This window comes from Lissotriton helveticus, chromosome 4_1 (assembly GCF_964261635.1).
Source record: "Lissotriton helveticus chromosome 4_1, aLisHel1.1, whole genome shotgun sequence".
Taxonomy (NCBI): Eukaryota; Metazoa; Chordata; class Amphibia; order Caudata; family Salamandridae; genus Lissotriton; species Lissotriton helveticus.
The window spans coordinates 1,553,970,786-1,553,991,240 of NC_136063.1; positions in this window are offsets into that span (position 1 = coordinate 1,553,970,786).

Sequence of the window (20,455 nt, forward strand, 5' to 3'; positions counted from 1 at the left end):
TCTGGGCTCGAAAACAGGAATGCGGCCCGAGCCTCTCTGGCTCCGCAACAGCAATGTGCCTTTGCACTCAAGGTCGAGAAGATGCTGCCAGGGTGGGGGAGAACAATGGAGGCACCCCCTCCTCCCTTTCCCGCCCATCAGCACTCACCGGGAACAGCGCGTCTCCTCTCCTGGATGCTGGGCTGCGGCCGGACTCTGCTTCTTTGCGGAGCCCCACCTGCTCCGCCGGGCGGCAGCTCCTTACCCGCACTCCTTCTGGACACCCCGGGGCTTTCCCCGGGTGCCAATGCCGCCTGTTCTTTCCCTGGTGACCGGAGCGCGGGGTGGGCTCCCGTCCGCTTCCGGTCTGGCACTGCTTCCGCTTGTCCGCTGGTCCCGCCCCCGGCCTGCCTGACTTCCTGGAGGTGCCGGCCGGCGGTTTCTTGTCACGGTGGAAGCACAGGGCACAACACGGGGTGGGCACCCACATTAAAAAGGACAGCTTAGCAATGATTAACAGAAAGCGCTCCTAGCGCTATGGGGCATAAAAATGGCAGAGAAGCGGCAAAAAGCGGCGTGGGCAGCCGCGAAATGGAAAGTAAAGCGCTCCCAGCGCTCAAGGACAATTCGCAGCGCTCTCAGCGTAGCGGTGCAGGCACAGCGCTTCCAGGCGCTATAAATTCCGTAAGGTTCCAGCGAAGTTCCTAGGTAGGCAGGGGGGGCAAGGCTGGGCCCAGAGCCAGCTCACTGGGCCTCCAGGCAGGGAGGCAATCCAAGTGGCAGTCCTCCTACCCAGCAACAGCAGCAGCCCCCTCAGGATTCTGGAAGAGAACAACATTCATGGAGACACAGCCCCTTCTTATACTCTAAAATCCTTTGTTTGGAGGTGCAGGGTGGGGAGAAACCAGTCGCAGCTGGTTTTGGAGCACCCTTGATGGCTCCACCACCCCTTCCATTCACTAGGGAGGCTAGGGTCGTTAGACGCACCCGGGGCGGAGCCAGCATTGTGTGGGGAAAGCCCAGCCCCATTCAGGAACCAGGTGCAGCCCTCCCTCACATCACTCCACTCACTCCTGGGAAGACCCATCCAGACTTCCTGGAGCAAGGCTTGCCAGCCAGCTCCAGCCAATCACATTCCAGCACCCTCACTGCACACACACATCAATGTTTAGAAGTGGCACTACCCCACTAGACACATACGAGCCACACATACCATTGTGCAGCATTCACTCTCACGAGTTCGCACATACCAAACTCGAGCCTGCACTCCCCACACATCAGGAACTACCAGGGACCTAGATATTCCCCATTCATTCCTATGGGAGGGCAGGCCAACCTTACTCCACGCACGTACGTTACCCTGGGACCCAGGGAAAAAGTGCGCCAAGCCAGAAATCATGAACGCCAGGTCGCCATCAAAAGCAAAAAGTTCAGGGGTGAACCCGCCAAAGAGGCCGGGGTCCAACAGATATCAAAAGTGACAAATACCTCTTTAACTATGACCAGGAAAGGCAACAGAGGTTTCTATACACATGTTATCCAAGGCAATACAACGTGAAATTGAAGTTAGTTGTGATAAGAAATGAATTGAATTGTATTGTATTGTAATTGCATTTATATAGCGCTTACTACCCCTGAAGAGGCTTCAAAGCGTTTTTTGGGCGGGTAGCACGCTACTCCGGGACCCATAGAGGTTTAGTGTTGAATTAGTATAGTGAAACATGCAAGTACATTTTAAGTGGCGGATAGGTTAGTCAGTTATTTGGATTTGGAATAATAGCAGAAGGATAGAGGTTTGTATTTATCATTCGCTTGTTGACGCACGCTATTCAGGAAGTCTAGAAAGGATTAGTGGTGAATTAATATGGTGAAATATGAGGTCATTTCAGTGGTGGATATTAGTCTGTTACTTGGAGTGAGAAGGATAGCGGAGGGATAAAAGGGGAAGAAAGATTTGCATTCATATAGCACCTGTTACCCCTGATTGGTGTTGAAGCGCTTTTCTAGCGAGTAGCACACCACTCCGGAACCTATAAAGGATTAGTGTTGAAAGTTAGTATAGTATAAATATGAAGTAATTTGAGTAGTAGATGTGTTATTCAGTTATTTGGGCAGTATATTAGTATAGTTGAATATGGAATTTGAGAGGTGAACATGTTAATCTGTTAATTTTGATTGAAAAGGATAGTGGAGGGATAAAGAGTGAAGAAATGTTTTATTTTTTATTTTTTTGTTTAGGTCTTAGCAGTAGGAAGAGGCTTTTGGATGAGTAAAAAGGAGTTTTGGAGGGGAGGAGTCAGAGGGGAGAGTTTAGAAAGGTTTGTTTTAGGGGATTGGTGTAGTAAAAAGAGGTGTCAGATGATGCAAGGAGGGGTAGAGCAGGAGAGAGTCTAGAAAGGGTTATTTTGGCGATCATAGTAGTGGTATGGGGTTTGGGATAAATGAGAGAATGGATGTAGAGGATATATTGATAGATGTATAGGATGAGAGATAGGGTAGTGCATTGGAAAGAGTAGGAGAAAGAAGTTTGAGATGAGTCAGAAGGTTGGGCTAGAAGATATATTGAGCGAAGTATAGGCTGAGAAATAGGCTAGTTCATTGGAAATGCTAAATTAGAAGAAAGTGATAAAAATCCATAAGTATATTGAAAGTATATAGATACATAAAGGAAGTAAGTATATTTAGATTAAAGATATTGATAGAGGCACAGGATGAGAAATAGGGTAGTGCATTGGATATGTTTTTTCAGGAGAAAAGTAACAGACACACAGATCCAAGTACATGGAAGGTACATAGATGCACAATGGAAGTATGTACATGTAGATCAAATATGTTTTTTATTTATTGATTAATATCATTAGTATAATGTTCCTCTTTTCTCTTAACAACATAATTATTTTACATGTTTTATAAAGAAATACACAAAGATAGGTACATATCTATAGTGAAAACAAATGCTTATATACAGAGGGATATGCTGTACATTTCTATTTCCCTATGGTGCTTATGTGGGGAAGAGCCACATCTTGAGTAGTTTTCTGAAGATAAGGTGGTTGTCGGTGGATCTTATGTTGGGGGTTAAAGAGTTCCATAGTTTGGCTGCTTGAACAGAGAAGGATGTGCCACTCATGGTTTTTTTTGTATGGTGGGATTTGTCAATGTTATGTATTTTGTGATGGTAAGTATTATGAGGTGTTGTGCTCTGAAGATCTTGTTGTGCTGGTGTGTGTGATATGTTTTGCTTTTGAGGTGTAGTGAAAAGGGGTGTTGATGTATATGTTTCATGCACTGGATTTGGTTGTGTAGTATTGTTTGTGAGAGGAGGTTGTGACATAGAGGGGGTGGTGATGTGTTTAGGAGTAGAGTGTATGTTGTGTGTAGGAGGGAATGAAGTAGAGGTGAGAGTGTTTATCTTAGACTGGTTTGTTGCAAGAGTTACAAAGTGTGGTGGTGTGCAGTGTGTGTTGTGTGTTAGTGTTATTATGGTAGAAGGGAGAGGAGGGTGTTTGTTGGACAACTGATGGAAGGATGATTATATGTTTGTTAGTGATAAAAGGTGTCTGTTAGGTGTAATTACAGCAGGGAGAGTGTGTCTGAATGGGATGTAGTTATGTATGGTGTTGATTGGTGTTGTGTTAGTGATGAGTGTATTGGTTAGTGGTATAGGATAGAGATGTGTACTGTTTGTGGGTGATGGTGGATATGTGTGGTAGTTGGGATAGTAGGGTTTGTAGATGTGGTTTGGTTGGGTTTGTAGTGCAGGCTGATACATTAATCTGTGAACAATAAGTAGAAGCTTGTGAAACTACCACTACACAAGTTGTGAAAAAATCATGTGATTGCAGCCATTGGAAAGCTACTGGATGAAATCAATATTCAACTTACGTAAAAGCTGTGGCAACAATAAATCACGACGTAGAGATTCCAAACACAGAATTAACGTGCACGCTGGAAAATATAGGACAGACCATGAATGTAATGCCTAAGGCTAAACGGCCAGTGATATAATGAGTGAAGGTCCAATAAATTACCTCGTAACATACACTAGTGTGTGAAGAGTCTTCTTCAGTTAACCACGGCGCCAAAAGAGGTTATGCATGAAAGAAACCTGAAACAAATTCACGGCCATGAGCGTCTAATACGTGCCCTTGTATCAATCAAAGGCAACAACTCATCTGTAAATATAGTTCGCTTACCTCACTGAATTTCCCAAAATCAAGACTCAAGAAATTAAAATCAATTTCAGTAGTCGGCTGCCACGTCACTCTGTAATCAAAAACCCAAGAGGCTTAATGCAAACCGCGCTTAAGGCATAAGTCCTGTCTCCTATTGCAATTGAAATGTGAAACTCTGACTTATAATGGTGACTCACCTACAAACTTTTAGTGCCGCCTTAGCGTTTCTGTGCTCACGGAAATCTTCCGATGCCATGATACCGGTAGTAAACAACCTGATAGCTAGCCTAAGGAAATAAAAGACGGGAATGTACGTTACCTCAAGTGATGCAATGCCGCATGAAAAACTGTTGACGGACTGACCTGACTCTGCTGCGGGACCCCTCCGGAAATGTTTAATGCAAAAAACAGCTAGACTACACGAAGGGAGCAGTGTAGCTGATGTGCTGAAATAAAAAATATGAAATTTCCAGAAAGTACGACGACGTACATGTGAAATTAAAGTGCTCAGTGTGACCGAAAGTAAAAAGCTAGTGATGTTAAATCTCTAAAACGTCAAATGGCTACCTAAAGTACAACAGAGAAGAGTGTAAATAAACACTTTCTACTAACTATCTACACCACCATAAACCACTTGTGTGTGAATGTTTGCCATGCATAAAACATGTATTTATAATCTACAACGAAGATGCTGAATAGTCAAACACATCATAAGAAACACTGCATTTCCACTTTATCATTAAGACCACTTGGCGTTAATATCTGTAAAAATTTTGTCCACCATACTTCCCTTGGTGCAAGGAGTCTAGCATTGTCAAAACCTGGTTTACATACTAATATTTCAAGAATGATGACTCTCAATTGCGCATTTGTGTGTTTGTGTTCTATCTAATGTAACACAAAATAAGATTTGATATTTTTTGTCCATATGGTGCTCTTAAGCTCAGAAATGCGCACCTTAATTTTGCTGGTGGATTTCCCAACATAAAGAAGACTGCATTAACATTTGATGGTATAGATAACATAACTAGAATTACAATCGCCATTGTACCTCAGTGTGATGGGTTTCCCTGAGTGTGGGTGATGAATTATATTTCCTGTTATGACATTATTACAATTCACGCAATTGTAACATTTGCGCATCCCTGTGAATTCTTCGGGCTGAGATACACATGTCTGTGACAACATCTCTTTTATGTTTTTGCTGCGTGTATATGCAAACACAGGTTCTTGAGAAAATAATCCATTGAAATCCGGATCATGTTTCAATAATTCCCATCTTGATCTAATCATTTTTCTGATTGTGTATGCTTTAGTAGAAAACCTGGATACAAAGACGTGGCGGTTTTGACTAGTTTTGGGTTTTGGAACCAATAACTGTTTGCGTTCTAATTGTTGTGTTTTAACCAACGCTTTTGCCAATGTAGTTTCATTTACATTTACATAACCTTGTTGTTTGAACTTATTACATTGTTCAGCTAAAGCAGACTCCCACCCCACCTCATTTGATACTATCCTCTTGATCCTCAGCATCTGTGAATATGGTAAATTTTGTAATAAAGAAGGGGAGTGAAAACTGTGTTCACAGATGTAAAAAACAACCACAAAATGTGTTTTCAGATCTAGCTCAACCCTGTAAAAGAACACCTGCTGGAGACATTTGAGCTTGGAGGAGACAGGTTGTGGCCGAGACTGCGGCGCTCATATGAGGGTGATATATAGGGCAGGCCTGCCTTTACCGGCAGTGTTTACAAAACCAGAGCGTGTGCATATGTTTTGTCCTGCCTGCGCACAGACACAGAAGGAGAGATAGAGCAACTGAGCAGAGCCATACACGTGCAAATCTTGTTTCACCCATACTCGCACATCTGCTGTGTCTTCAGCTAAGCTGATAGACAGACGTACGCACGCACATGTCTTTAAAGCATGCACATGTCCTGTCCCCCTTCGCCCACCAAACCGACAACAATTGGTTTTGCCAAGGCGAGCAGCACAAGCGCTGCATTGCTAGGCGAGACCTAAAAAGCAGGGACATCCAGAGGTGAGATAAAGGTGACTGTGGTGTCTTTCAATGAATTAAAGATGAATGAGGTGGTTTTGAGAATACACATCCTAGGAATTCAATGCACGTGCATTTAATTGCACCAGCCGCGTGTTTCAGAGCAGAACTTTGAGCACTGGCACCATTTCATCTACAAATTAGGCACTGCTTACAAAGAGTGGTTTGCAATACAAAGAGGGCCTGAACTTTACATTTTAAAACAACTTTTATAAATCCCTTGTTAGTTGGCAAGACATATATTAAGCTATATAAAAACAGCCATTAGGGAAAACTAATTTTACCAATTCATTTTACATACTGTGTTTAAAATATTGACCTTTGGTGTCACAGCCTAATCCTCTAATTTTCCCATATATATTGCTTTAACTTCAGGCTGGAGGGCCTATTAAGGACAAACTGAGTTACATATATTTAACTCAAAACCTTTAAGGGCCTGGTGTCTTGGATCATATGCAGCTTGACATGCTATGCCCAGTTACCAATATCATGCCCTCTGACTAGACGACAAGGAAGGAAATATAAATGGAAGGCTCCAACGTTCATCCAGGGTACTTTCAATCCGTTAAATATGACGCCTGGAAGACTGAATATTTAAAAAGAAAAACTTTCAAGAAAGCAAAGTAGAGAAACAGAGGAGGCTCCACTTAGAAATGTATAAAAACAAAAGAAAATGAATAAATCATACCTGATGAATCATGTACAGAGTTTGATGCTTTGCAAGTCTATGCACAAGACGCTTGTTTGTGTACCTGGTACTGGTAATGGTACGTATGCCTTTGAGTTCCTATCACATTCCTATTGCCAATATTCTGCTTTACAATTTGAGCATGGGTCTATAAATTTCCCGAATGGCATGGTCATTGACATAAAAAAGCTTTTGTCATTTTTTTTTATTTCAGCGTTGCTAGCACTAGCTAATACTATGCTTAAAATACATTATAGCGAAGTAGCCGAAAACCTTTATGAATATTGTAGCTCGGCAAGGGTGGCATGGTGCTAATCCAAGGTCATTAGATGTGAGCCGAGTGTCATTGGGGTTGTATATGAACGGGGGTGATCCTATTCAGCAATCGAGGGGCTGGATTACATTAGAATGAAAAATAAAAGTTCCCCTCATACCCTAGATACTTCTATATCTTTAGATAGCGTTATATTTTCAAATCTCTCGATCCTTGAAATTAATAAAAACATTTATGTATTTCTTTTTCTGAAAAGCTTTCAATAGTATGCCTCACTACATTGCTTAGAGATACTTCATTATCTATGCAGAGCTTCATCATCACATTTTTTCTAAAACAGGGAAATAAAGCAGTCTATTAATTCCAAGCTTGTTATGTATTAAAAGTTCTTAGGGGCAGATTTACAATAACTGGCGCATCCCTGCATATCAGCAGGGATGCGCCAGTTATTGTGCGCCGCAGCTCCGCCACCCTGGATGCGCTGCATTTACAATGCGGCGCACCATGGGGCATCCAGCAAGGCTCTGGGGTGCCCTATCTCCACAATGCTGCGTCAATCCTTACGCCTGCTTCAAGCAGGCACAGGGTTTTGACGCAGCATGGGCCCAAAAGTGACTGAGTGAAATCTTGCAGATTTCACCTAGCCACATTTAGGAGACGTTCCTGCGCCGGAACGCATCGCCCCCCCTCCACCCCCGTGATGGAACGCCTCCTTCTGGCGCAGGGCTTTACAACGTGACACATCTGGGAGATGCGTCACGTTGTAAATATCCCGCACCATGGTGCTTCTTTTGCGCCGCCGCTGAGTCACAAAAGTGACGCAATGTCGGCGTAAAAGAGGCGCAGGGGGCTTGTAAATCTGCCCCTTAAGGTTTAACGGAAATCTTTGGTACAATGTTTGTTTTAAAGATGGTATTTTCAGGCAATGGGATTTTAAATACGGTCTTCGTGGATGATGTTTTCAAATCTATTTCAAACAGTTCCCATGCTGGTATTCTCTAAAAAAAAAAAAGTGCAAAATATTGCAGTTAGCTATGCTTTAAATGTACCTCATGGCATATAAACTTCAATGCATATTCTCACTGACCTGTAAATCTTGGATTGTCTCAAGATAGCATTTTGAGTTGCGGCGTGTACACTCCTACTTCGGCTCGCAACGTGTCTGCACCGTCACAGGACCTGCTAATTTATTGAGCCCGAGTTTGACCAACCGCCACTGGGAGAAGGCCCACAGCCACGACGCAACCACACGGCATCACGTCACCAATGCGACACGCCAGGAGGCGCATTTAATCTCTGCAGGGCTCCAGCAGCGCAGGAGCCTGAGTTTGGCGCCACTTCCACCGGGAGCAGGGCCACAGCCCCCAGGCAGCACTGCTGCATCACGCTGCAAACGGGATGCCCTGAGGAGGCTGGGCTGGGCCTAACCTCTTGTTTTTTCCTTCCTGACTCTGGGATTTTCAGTGTTGTGATCCAGCCTTGTGAAGTCACCTGAAGGTAATATTTTTAAGGGAAATTTCATCATGGGGAAACCGAAAACTATGCCTGTTTAAAAAAAACAGTGATACTACCCTGGATGGCTTCCTTCAAAAGGCAGTAGGGGCGATTAACAAGGAAATAGAACTGGCATTAACTTCACTCCCTGACTCACTTGTTTTTGTTACCACTGATTCTCATACAGCCACGGCTGAAACAGACATTAAAAAAAGGCCACAAGCCCCACTTTTGCCCACTGTCATAATTCGGAACCAGGGGGATCTACGTGCTATACATGATGGAATTGAGCCTACCTCTGACCCATCCTCGGAGAAGATTGGTCCTCAGCCCATAACAGGGAGGAAGAGGAAATGCAAGGATTTATTACAGACTAATGAACCACTCAACGAGGGCCAAGAGAACGAAACAAAATTCACATAACAGGCAAGGCATGTAGATCTCGCGCAGGAGGAGGAAGAAGCTCTACTGAGACCTCTATTGAAAAGTTCAGTAACATAGTACAAGAGGCTCTGGCACCCATTTTATCTTGTTTAGTATGTATAGAAGAGCAACTTGCCCGAGCACTGCAGGATTTAGGAAAGAATTCGACAACCAACAAACAGAATGATAGGGCCACCCAGCTGAGTAGCACAGAGAAATGTGTAAATGATGCACTTTCTAGTGCCCCTTTTTATAGGATGGACCCTATAAGCATAACACTTGCTCTGAGTACTCTAAGTAAGAGGGTCTCTTCCCAAGAGCCCCTCCATAATAACCCTCCAGCTCAGACTCCATCGGAACCTGTGCCTCATAGTAATATCCACAGGAATAAACAAAAGTAGGGACATGGGGTCACAAATCGATCAAGACCAGGCCCGTTGTATGGGGGTAGTTCTCCACAAGGAAATGCAAATTACAATGGCCTAGCCCATGGTTCCCTAAGTGTGGGGGGGGTGTAAAAAACATACTAAATCTACCCCCTGACTGTACACCTTATACACTTATCTTGATGGGGATTCCCTATCTTCCCCCTGGTCACCAAGAAAGCTGTGAAAGCCTTATTACTACATTAGCTTATTGGTGCGTTAGGAAAATGCTGTCCCAGATAAACTGGTTTGAATACATCATCATGGCAAGGCATGTGAGCTGGTTGGGTTACACGGCTACATCTGTGGAAGGGGATTGTGTGGTGCTTAACTTTAGCGACTCCAGGTGTGTGCATTTTGCCTTGAAGAATCTTAGAGACACCCCAGGTGTATTGATATAGGCACACACCATTGGGTTTTTTCTGTCCCCCCCCCACCAGGGACCATCTTGAGACAAGGGCAGTGTGCCAATTGGTTCCTAGACCACGATTACCTCAGCACACTGCCCTTGTTTCCAAGTAAGGATCCCCTGTAATTTACACCAGCGACGGTTATTACAGGACATTTTTCATCTCCTCAAGGCCTTAAGCTCTCGGACAAGGGTAACTGTACGCCTTGCTTATCAACTCCTGTACTGATATTTGCTAAATAAGTGTTGGTGGTCAGAATATCCGGACTTGGCCCCCTACCCACCAGCCCATCTGGGGGACACAGTGATTGAGTGCCTTCTCTCAGGCATAATTCCTTCCGTCCTGTTGATTATTCCCCCACGCTAAGTTGAATACGAAACGTCGTTGACACACTACGCCTTGACTCCAATTGCTTTTGCCATGATTTTTGTGAAGCACAAAATGTCTTTAGCAATGTGACTACTGTACATTTGCAAATTGTTGTCGAAGTCACTATACTTGCTCATGCCTGAGGTCTATTGGTGGTAAATTCAACCTAGTAGTCAATGAGAGTTTGTTAGTTCTCAATGTGGTGTTTTCCCTGACCACATTATCTCTGTATGTTCCTTTTCAGCGCAAACTTTGGCAGTGCCTTAAATTGATCTAATCCCTTCACAATTCTCCAGTTTTTCTTAAATATATCTTTAAGTTTATTCGTAGCTCCAGAGAAGGTGGTGACACCAATTTATTGTTATCAGATTTGTTGCCTGGTTGGAGTAAGTTTTCCCATGGTGTATACCAAGCTCTCATCATGTCAGTAAATTCTAAGCATTTGAGAAATTGTCATCTTTTTTCAAACAGTTCCTCCTTATTCTCAGGAACTGACTGTAAGGAAGTTTATCTTTCAAGTTTCTTTAATGAAAACTTGAATGATGTAGAAAAGTATTCCAATCAGTCTCTTTAGTGTACAGAGTGGTATACATTTGATTTTTCTCATGTGTCAGCATTATATCAGGAAGCTTGATCTCTTTTTTGCTGGTGGCTATAGAAAACTAGATATGATGGTTCCTGGAGGTAAGCCAGTTCATAAACGCCACGATTTTCTCATCTGCACCTCTCCATATCATTAATACATTGTCTATATATATTTTCCATATATAGATATGATCTTTGAATGAGTTATTGTTATAGATCCATTTTTTTTCATAGGAGGCCATAAACATAATGCCCATTTCGGGGGCCAAGGGCATCAATCCCCCTCCCTTTGGTCTGCCCGTAGAATTGCTTCTTGAACCTGAAAACACTTAATTTATGACACATTGTGGCCAATTCTAGAATATATTCTGTGGGGACTTCATGTGGATGTTGTCTTTCCTCCAGAAAATATTTCATGGCTCCCAAGCCTCCTTCTTTAGGAATATCTGTGTATAAGCTCATGATGTCCAAGGTTACCATGGTGTCTGTTGTGTCCAAGAATTCTACTGTTTTCAAGATGTTTATTGCATTCATAGTATCTCTCAAGTGGCTCGGAAAGTACGGAGATCAGGGGTTTCAGGAAAGTATGAACATATTTTGTGGGTTGTCCAAGAATTGAATTTACCACTGATCTAATCAGCCTGCCTGGAGGATTCAATCAATCTTCATGGATCTTCAATAGAATATATATTAATTGTTTCTCGGATCCTTATTAAAAAGGTACTTCTCTTCTTTTTTGGAGACCCATTCACCATAAATTCCTTTTTCCAAAATCCTCTTAATTTTACTCATAATCATAAGTGTTGGATCTTCTTGGATTTTTCTGTAGTGGGCGTCATTTTCCAATTGCCTTGTTATTTTATGTTCGCATTGGGTTCTATCCATAATCACTATGGGACCTCCCTTGTCTGCTGGCTTTATTATTAACTCTTAGCTGGTTTTCAATCTCTCCAGGGCTGCATTTTATCTGTCGTGAGTTTGAATTTCATGTACATTTTCTTATTGTCCATATTATCAATTACCTTCAGGACTGTTCTCTCAAAAGTTTAAAGTTCAACGAACATGTGTGACGCTGGTGAGTAGAAACAGAATTTCTCTTTTATAACCAAGCTCAATGTAAGTGGTTTTATTTCTTTTTTATTTTCCGTTAACTCATCCCGTCGTATGTCGAGTTCCCTATCCCTAAAGACCTTTTTTTAAAAGGGAGGGGGGCCTCAAGGCCCCCCTCTCCAAACTTAATATGGCACTAGGGAACCCACCCCCCAGGCCCATATATATTTTAAAAGGGAGTGGGCCCTATGTCCCCCCTCCCCGAGACTCATTAGGCCATGGTGACCCCATCTCCAAGGGCCCTATTTATTTCAAAGGTGGCTGCGTGGTTTCCCTCCCAAGCCTTATTGGGCCCTGTGGACCCCATACCCAGAGTCTTTTTGTTATTAATGTGGAGGGGTGCTGTGCTGCCCCCCTCCCCGAGCACTATTAGGCACGGGGGACCCCATCCCCAGGGCTGTTTTTTTAAATTAAAGGGGAGGTGGCCACACAGCACCCCTCAATCCTCATTAGGCCCTGAAACCCCCTTCCTCAGATCTGTTTCTTTTTCCAATGGGGAGGATGGCAATGTGGGCCCCCTTCACGAGGCTTATTAAACCCTGGGGACCCCCTCCCCCAAAGCCACTACTTGAAATGAACCAATGAACCCCCGTCCCTGAGCCGTTATCCGCTCTGGGAACCTATTCTCTGGGGCCCATATTTCTTTAAGGTGGGTGCTCTGATGCCCTCCCACACACCCATCATATAAACATTAAGCCCACGGGAGAAGCCCCACGGCCTGCATTGCCCCAGCCACCTCCTTGCTTGCAGTGGGAGCTGGCATTGCTCTCTCCCACAGGGAGCAGCTACTTATGCTGTTACTTCTGGGTGGGAGAAATGTTTTGTGTGCTGCCCTCTCTGCATCACTGAGCGCAGGGAAACAGATCAAAACTCCCAGCTGTCAGAATTATTTTCAAAGCTCCCACTAGCTTGGGGCAGACATTGTGTTTGCTTCTGCATGGCAGGAATTTTGAACACATGTTTGCCTGTCCATGCCGGTGTGGGCAAGGAAACCACTAAGCTCCCCTGGACATAACTAGTGAGCCACTCGCTGGGGATGAGAACCCTGGATTATTAATTCCACAGGAAGGGGGTAAAGCAGACCTTACCCTTTTACTTAGTTTTGCTCCCTTGGGGGCTGGGTTCTACGGGGACTAGTATTAAAAATACAGTGGGCTCTAGGTCATGGGGTCCCCAAAGCTGAATATGGCCTTGGGAGGGGGGCTGCCCTCCCCTAAAAGATTTGTTGAGTCCCAAGGATTGGGATGAGGCCAAAACGGGGAACAGCGTTTACAACGCAACTTTTACAACGCAAGTCGTTACACCGACTTGCGCTGGGGGGCGCTCTAGGATAGGGAATAGTTAATTTACTATCCAAAACCTTCCCTACTATCCACGGGGACTGGAGTTGGAATATAAATTAAACTATTCACTATCCAGCACCCCCAATGCAAATCATTGTAACAACTTACGTTGTGAAAGTTGCGTGGTAAATGCATGCGTTGTAAAAGCATGCGTGGTAATGACATACATCCGGCCAAAAACGGTCTTGAGAGGAGAGCTGTGCTCCCTCCCCCCCCTAAAAAAAGACAGGAGTGGGTCCCCAGGGCTGAGCTAAAGTTGCATGGTCCCCATGGATTTGGCACAACCAGGTGGGTTTTAAAAAACAAGCAGGATATTTGTAGCTCTTTTGTAAATTTAGTAAAACATTTTTGGCCCCAGGCTGTGTTCCTCTGGGACCTACAACCAGGCCTTGGAGGCCAGGGTATCCCTACCCTTCCCCCTTATGCCTTCTTGTGACTGAGTCCGGAGACCTAATGTGGCTGCCACCACCTACTGGTTGAGGTGGTAGCAGCCAATCAGATCCCAGCAGGAGAACTGTCAGGATCCACAGAAGCTTTGTGTACCTAGATATATAACATTTTTGAGCATTAATTGTTTAAAAAGTGTTGAATGGATTTATACTCAGGGCCAGATGTAGACCCGTTTTTGCGGCCGCTAATGGGCGATCCTCCTGTTTACGACTGCAAAAAAAGGGAATTGGCACATACAAATGCTATTTTGCGAGTCACTGACTCACAAAATAGCATGTGTGACACTCGCCATTTAGAAGGGGTGTCCCTTTCTAATACCAAGTCACCATGCCATGCACTATTGGTTTACTACAGTAAAACATTGCTGTTTACCACCGAATTCAAGTCGATGGTAAACAGCTCACAAACTTGTAAACCACTCGCAAACGAGAAGGGGTCCCCTGGGGAGATATATTTCTTAAGAGCAGACAGTAATCCCAGGAACCAATGGCTGCCCTTAAAAAATGAAACTGAAAAGTTTCATTTTTCTTTTTTAAATGCATCCCGTTTTCCTTTAAGGAAAATAGGCTGCATTTGAAAAAAAAATAACTTAATTAAAAAGTAGTCACAGACATGGTGGTCTGCTGTCCCCAGTAAGCCACCCTCCCTGTGAGTGCTAACCATTCCCAAAGTGGTCACAAATTGCGCTTGCCTCATGAATATATTATGAAGCATGCAATATACGACCCCATTGGGAATCCAAACAGTGTCTGAAACACTATTGTACATTCACATTTGCGAGTCACAAATTAGCAAATCACAATTTGACGTAATTTGCGACTCGCTAATTTGAATGTTTGTACATCTGACCCCATATAAAAAAAGGCACTCTTTCTGGACTAAGAGATAGCTTTCTGCCAAATTTGGGGAAAGTCCATTCTGCGGTTAATGCTTTAGCTGTGTCATCACTTCCTAAGGAAAGACGAATGGGCAGCACATGTTTTAGGCTTCTTCTTTTCTCTCCGCCCGCTTGACATTCCACTCCAAAACTTTCCATGTGCAAATTTGTCAAAAAGTGGCACTTTAAAACAATTTGCCTGGAGATTTTTCTAGCTACTCATACATCCACTTATACGCTCATTCAGAACTCACACACCCATACAGCCACTTACACACCCATACACACAAGGACACAGTCACACAGCCACATAATATATGTTAGAAATAGTATTGCTCAGTATTAGTGCACCTAGTATACTAATTTAACGTTTCTAGTAGGTCACTATATATGTTTAACACCCATAAACTCTTAAAAAGACTTATACTCACTTGATGATGTCATCAGTTATGTCATCAGCAATGTCATTTGAGATGTCATCAGTGATGTCACTGACGATGTCATGAGAAGGCTCCGAAGACCTCGCAGCAATCCCACTGTGTGGGTCTTACTGGAAGTATCAGGAGGGCTTGTTGGCCCCCAGGCACCCTATGCAGCCAACGGGACTTCATCCCCTAACCAGTTGTGCACCTGCAGGTGCATTTGCCAGGTCGTGGTGGAGGGGGAGGCTTTTCTAATTTTTCGGCCCCAAGGAATCCCTATCCCAGGGCCAGACCTATTTTTAAAGACCCATGCATTTCTAAGTTAATTGTCTCTGGAGCTTGGGGGGTCCACACAGCCCCCCATTAATTTAAGTTTATGTCCCAGGGAGGTGGTGGTCCCTGGGACTGTGGGAGGTCTGCGTGGCCCTTGTATTATTTAAATTTAAATCCCTGAGCTAATTATAACTGCAAAGTACTGTCTATAACCTAACATATTACTTCACTCCTGACATGGTCAGTGACCTCACTGATGACATCTCAAATTACATCACTGATGACATCATCCACACAATCACCCACTCCCACCCCTGTAGAACCTTGCACACGCCCACTTCTATATAACCGCTCACAAACCCATTACAGACCCAAACCAGTACTTATACACCCACTCACTGATTCATAGATCTACACACACATCCACTCGCTCACCCCTACATCAACTCATAGTTCCCTCAGTCACTAATACAGCCACTGACATATACCCTCGTACACCCATACAGCCACTCAAACACCCATAGAGCTGCTCACATACCTAGTCACTCACCCATACAATTATGCAGCCACTTACTCGCCCAAGCAGATATCCACACACCCACTCATTTACTCATACAAATACTAACACATACTCACTCACCTATACAGTCACTGACACAAACACATACTCACCTATACATTCACTCACTCACCCATGCAGTCACCTGTGTACCCCATCACTCACCTATTCTATATTTCACATACCCAGTTACTCTAACTTATACCACTGGCACATCTAGTAACTCATCCACACAGTTCTACACACACTCACCAATACAGCCCCTCACAAACATACTCATTACCCATGAACCCACTTGCTCACCAATAGAAGCAATCAGGTACTCAGACAACCAATCACTCACAAATACAGCCACTCACTTATTTACTCACACACCCATACAGCCACTTAGACACCAACTTACAGACTGATAAAGACATTCATACAACCAGCCACTCACTGATACATTCACTGAGACACCTAATCACTCACGTATGCAGTCAGTCATGCACGCAGTGAATCATCCATGCAGGCACTCATACACCCACTGATTCACCAATAAACCTTGGTATATATAGTTAACACTCATAAACTTTAAAAAAAACACTCAGTCACCGGATGATGTGATCAGTGATGTCATCATTCATGTAATTTGAGATGTCATCAGTGATGTCATCATTGATGTCACTGCCCATGTCGTGAGTAATGCAATATTTGAGGTCAAAAGCAGTGCATTGCGGGGTCGCGAGTTATATTACTGCTGAATTTGACTGGTTTTCTGTGACTGAAGCCTGAGCCTAACTATAAGGTTCATGTAACCTTTGGTTCTTTCAATGAATGTCTAGGTTTTTTAATTCCATTTCCAAACTCTAACATCCCTGTAACCTTAGTTTCTTTCAGTGAATTTCGGAGTTTTTTTAAATGCTAATTCCTCACTATAACATTCCTTTGAATTTTTCAGTGAATATGTTTATTCACTAAAAACCTAGGGTTAAAGTGATGCTATAGTTAAGTAAATTTGTCAGTGACAGCATTAATGCTTTTAACATAAACAAACACAACAAATTAACTAGTTACAGTTAGCAGAGCTAAATACAATTGGGCTCCCATCATGCACTGCTTATTACCTCACATATGACATCATTCATGACATGTTCTATAACACCATTTATGACATCACTGATGACCTCTTAAATGACATCATTATTATTCACATACCAAGGACCGTTCTTTATTTTAATTTAAGGGGAGGGAGGTCTGCATGCCCCCTCCCCGAGCCATTATCCACCCCAGTAACCCCCCGTCACCTGGCTGATTATGGCCATGGGAACCCCATTCCTGGGGTTTGCTGATATTATAGGGAGAGGGAGGCACTCAGCCCCCCTCCCCAGGCCAATTTCATCCCAGGGAACTCATCGCCTGGAGCAATTTGTATGGGGAGGGGGGCATGTGGTCCCCTTCCCCTGGCTGATTTCAGCCCTGGGGACCTCATCCCCCTGGGCCTTGTGCAATTTAGAAGGAGATGGGCACACAGCCACCCTCCCTGGGATAATTTTGGTCTTGGAGACCCCCCTGGGCTGTGAAATGTATTCAAGCGAGAGGGGGCATAAACCACCTCCTCAGGCTGAGGACATGATCCCCGTGACCCACCAACAAAGTAAGTGATCCCCTTCCCAGGCCAATTCTGAGCCCGGGGTCCTTCCCTGGACCTAGACAGAATTGCAAAGGGGGAGAGGGCCATGGACCCTCTCCCTAAGCTGATTTCAGCCCTGGGGAGTCCATTCCCCTAGGTCCAGCTCCAGTGCACTTACTCATTTTGGTATTCACAGAAGGCACTTACTAATCAATGAAGCAGGCGTAGGAGGGATTGCAACGTAAGTCTTTGGAAAGGGCATTCCAGATAGACGGCCCATTTCCAGAGAAAGAGCGGGATTGCGTTGATTTCTTTTTGAGTAAAGGGGGGACAAGTACAAGTGTGTTAGTGCTCCTCAAAGTTCTAGTGCAACCTTTGTGGCATTTTTCCGAGAGGTAGGAAGGGATATTTTGGTGGAGTGCTTTGTGAGTGATGCATGCAGTCTTGTAGGTAGATTTTCCTTCGATCGAAAGCCATTTCAGGTTTTTGAGCACGGGGGAGATGTGATCAAAGCGTTTGCCGTCAAAGATTAGCCTGGCAGCATGATTAAGGATAGATTTGAGAGGGGCTAGGTGGATTTTAGGAGTTCCAACAAGAATGGCTTTACCGTAATCAATTTTGGACAGAACCAAAGATTGTACGACTGACTTAAAGTCAACAGCAGGAAAAAAGGGTTTGATTTTTTGAAGATGGTGCAGTGTGAAGAGAGCACCTTTGGCTGAGTTTTTCATGTGGGTAGAAAGACTGAGGCTCTGGTCGACGCTGATGCAGAGGGACTTGACCGAGTAAGAGATGCTGAGAGAGCAGTTGAGAGCTTTGTCAGAGATCCAGTTTTGGATAGGGAGCGGGTTGTTCTTAGGAGAGAATAGAATGATTTTAGTGTTTTTAGGGTTTAATTTTAGGTGGTTGTAATGGAACCACTCTTGAATCTTAGTCAGAGTGTCATTTAGATGTGAGACGTCATCATGGGATTTGATTCTGTAATAGAGTTGTGTATCGTCAGCATAGAGGTAGTAACTGAGACCTGCTTGTTTAAGGATAAGAGTATGGGGTTCCATGAAGAGGTTGAATAGAGTGGTAGAGAGAATAGAGCCCTGGCGGACACCCAAGGTGATTGGCTGAGGTTCAGATAGGCAATTACGGACTTTAATTGGTTGGGTTCTGTGTTGGAAGTATGAAGTGAACCACTTGAGCACGTCACCACCCAAGCCAAAACGTTTTTTGAGAGTATTGAGTAAAGTTAAATGGTTAATGGTATCAAAGGCAGCTGAGAGGTCTAGTAGAATGAGAAGGGAAGATTCACCCTTATCTAAGGAACCATGGATGTCATCGATAATGTTGAGCATTGCAGTTTCAGTGCTACAGCCCTTTCAAAAGCCAGATTGTAAAAGGTCCAAGTGCTTTAAAGTGTCAATATGTTTGTTCAATTGAAGCAGGGCACATTTTTTCAGGGCTTTAGATAGGAAAGGAAGGTTGGAGATAGGGGGTAGATTGTTTAAGTCATTATGATCGGCCGTGGCGTTTTTGATGATGGGGGTAATTTGGCTTAATTGAAGGGATGCAGGGACACGACCATTAGCAAGGGAGGAGTTGATAATAGATGTCTAATAGGGGGCGATGATGTCTTTTAGTTCTTGTACCAAATAGGCCGGTAGGGGATCTTTGGTATGAGAGGATGGTTTGAGCTTGGTGATGATGTTGAGGTCCTCAAGTTCAGAAACTGGGCTAAAGTAGTTCCAGGAAGCCCTGTTTTTAAGTTGAGGAACAGAGTGGATGTGTTCAGTGGGGGTGGCAACAGTGGGGGTTGGGCAGGATCCATGGGATTGATGAGAGAGGAGGGGGCAAGGAGGGGAAGTTAGGGAGGGGAGGATGGTAAACTAGAGATGGGTAAGGGCGAAAGTTTGTTCAATCTTAGTAATTTTATCAGAAAAGAAGCTAGCAATTTCTTTGCATCTTTCATCCGTGGCCAGTAGTTTAGGGGAGGCTGAGGAAGTCTGGGATTTGACGATGATAAATAGTTCCCTGGGACTATTTTTTTCCCGGTCAAGTTGTGAACGGAAGAAGGAGGCTTTCTCGTTAAAGATATGTTTTTTGTAGTTAGCCCTTGCAGTTCTAAGGACGATAAGATTAGAGGGGGGAAGGCTGTTGTCTCCATGTGCGTTCAGTCTGTCTGAGAGCACATCTCTTGTAATTAAGGTCAGTATTGAACCAGTGTAGTGTAGTTCCTATTTTCCCTATAGGCTCTGCGCATTGGAATAACATAAACAGCAGTTTAGACGTAGGACTGAGGTCATCTAGGTCTCTACTGACTATGTTAGCCTTAATTAGGTTTGCCAGCTAGCTCAGAGGTCACTAGAAACTTTCTCGAGTAAACAAGGAGGTGTTAACTTCCCTGAATAGACAAGAAGGGATTAGCTTCTGACAACCGCATAAACATGACAACTTTGCTCACTCAGAATAAAAAGTATATCTCCAGAGTCGTGTGAAAACAATAGACAACTATTTCACTCAGTCAATCGTGCATGCTTAGTCTCACCAGAGTGCAGAGAAATAGAGAGACGGGCGTTTTCAATAAAAGTTGTTATTTATTGATCAGTCTTCTTTCTCATGCAAGAGAAATGAATTGCCACAGTTGCAATACTTATCATGAAGTAAAGTGCGTACAGTAAAAGGAGTATTATGAAATAATACTGTAAAAGCATTGATATGGTTTCTTAGCCATATGATACTTTAAAACGGATAAAATATATACATACATAAAAACATTGACTAACGTACTCAACTGGTGCTTCTAATATACGCCTACCCCGGTGTACCTGACCTAAGCCTAATATGTGGGAAGGAGTAAGTAAGTTGCAGTTTAAGTTAAGTTGTTTTTTTGCGAAGAATCTGAATCAAGAATTCTCTTAAGGTTTTAGTCAGCTCCGT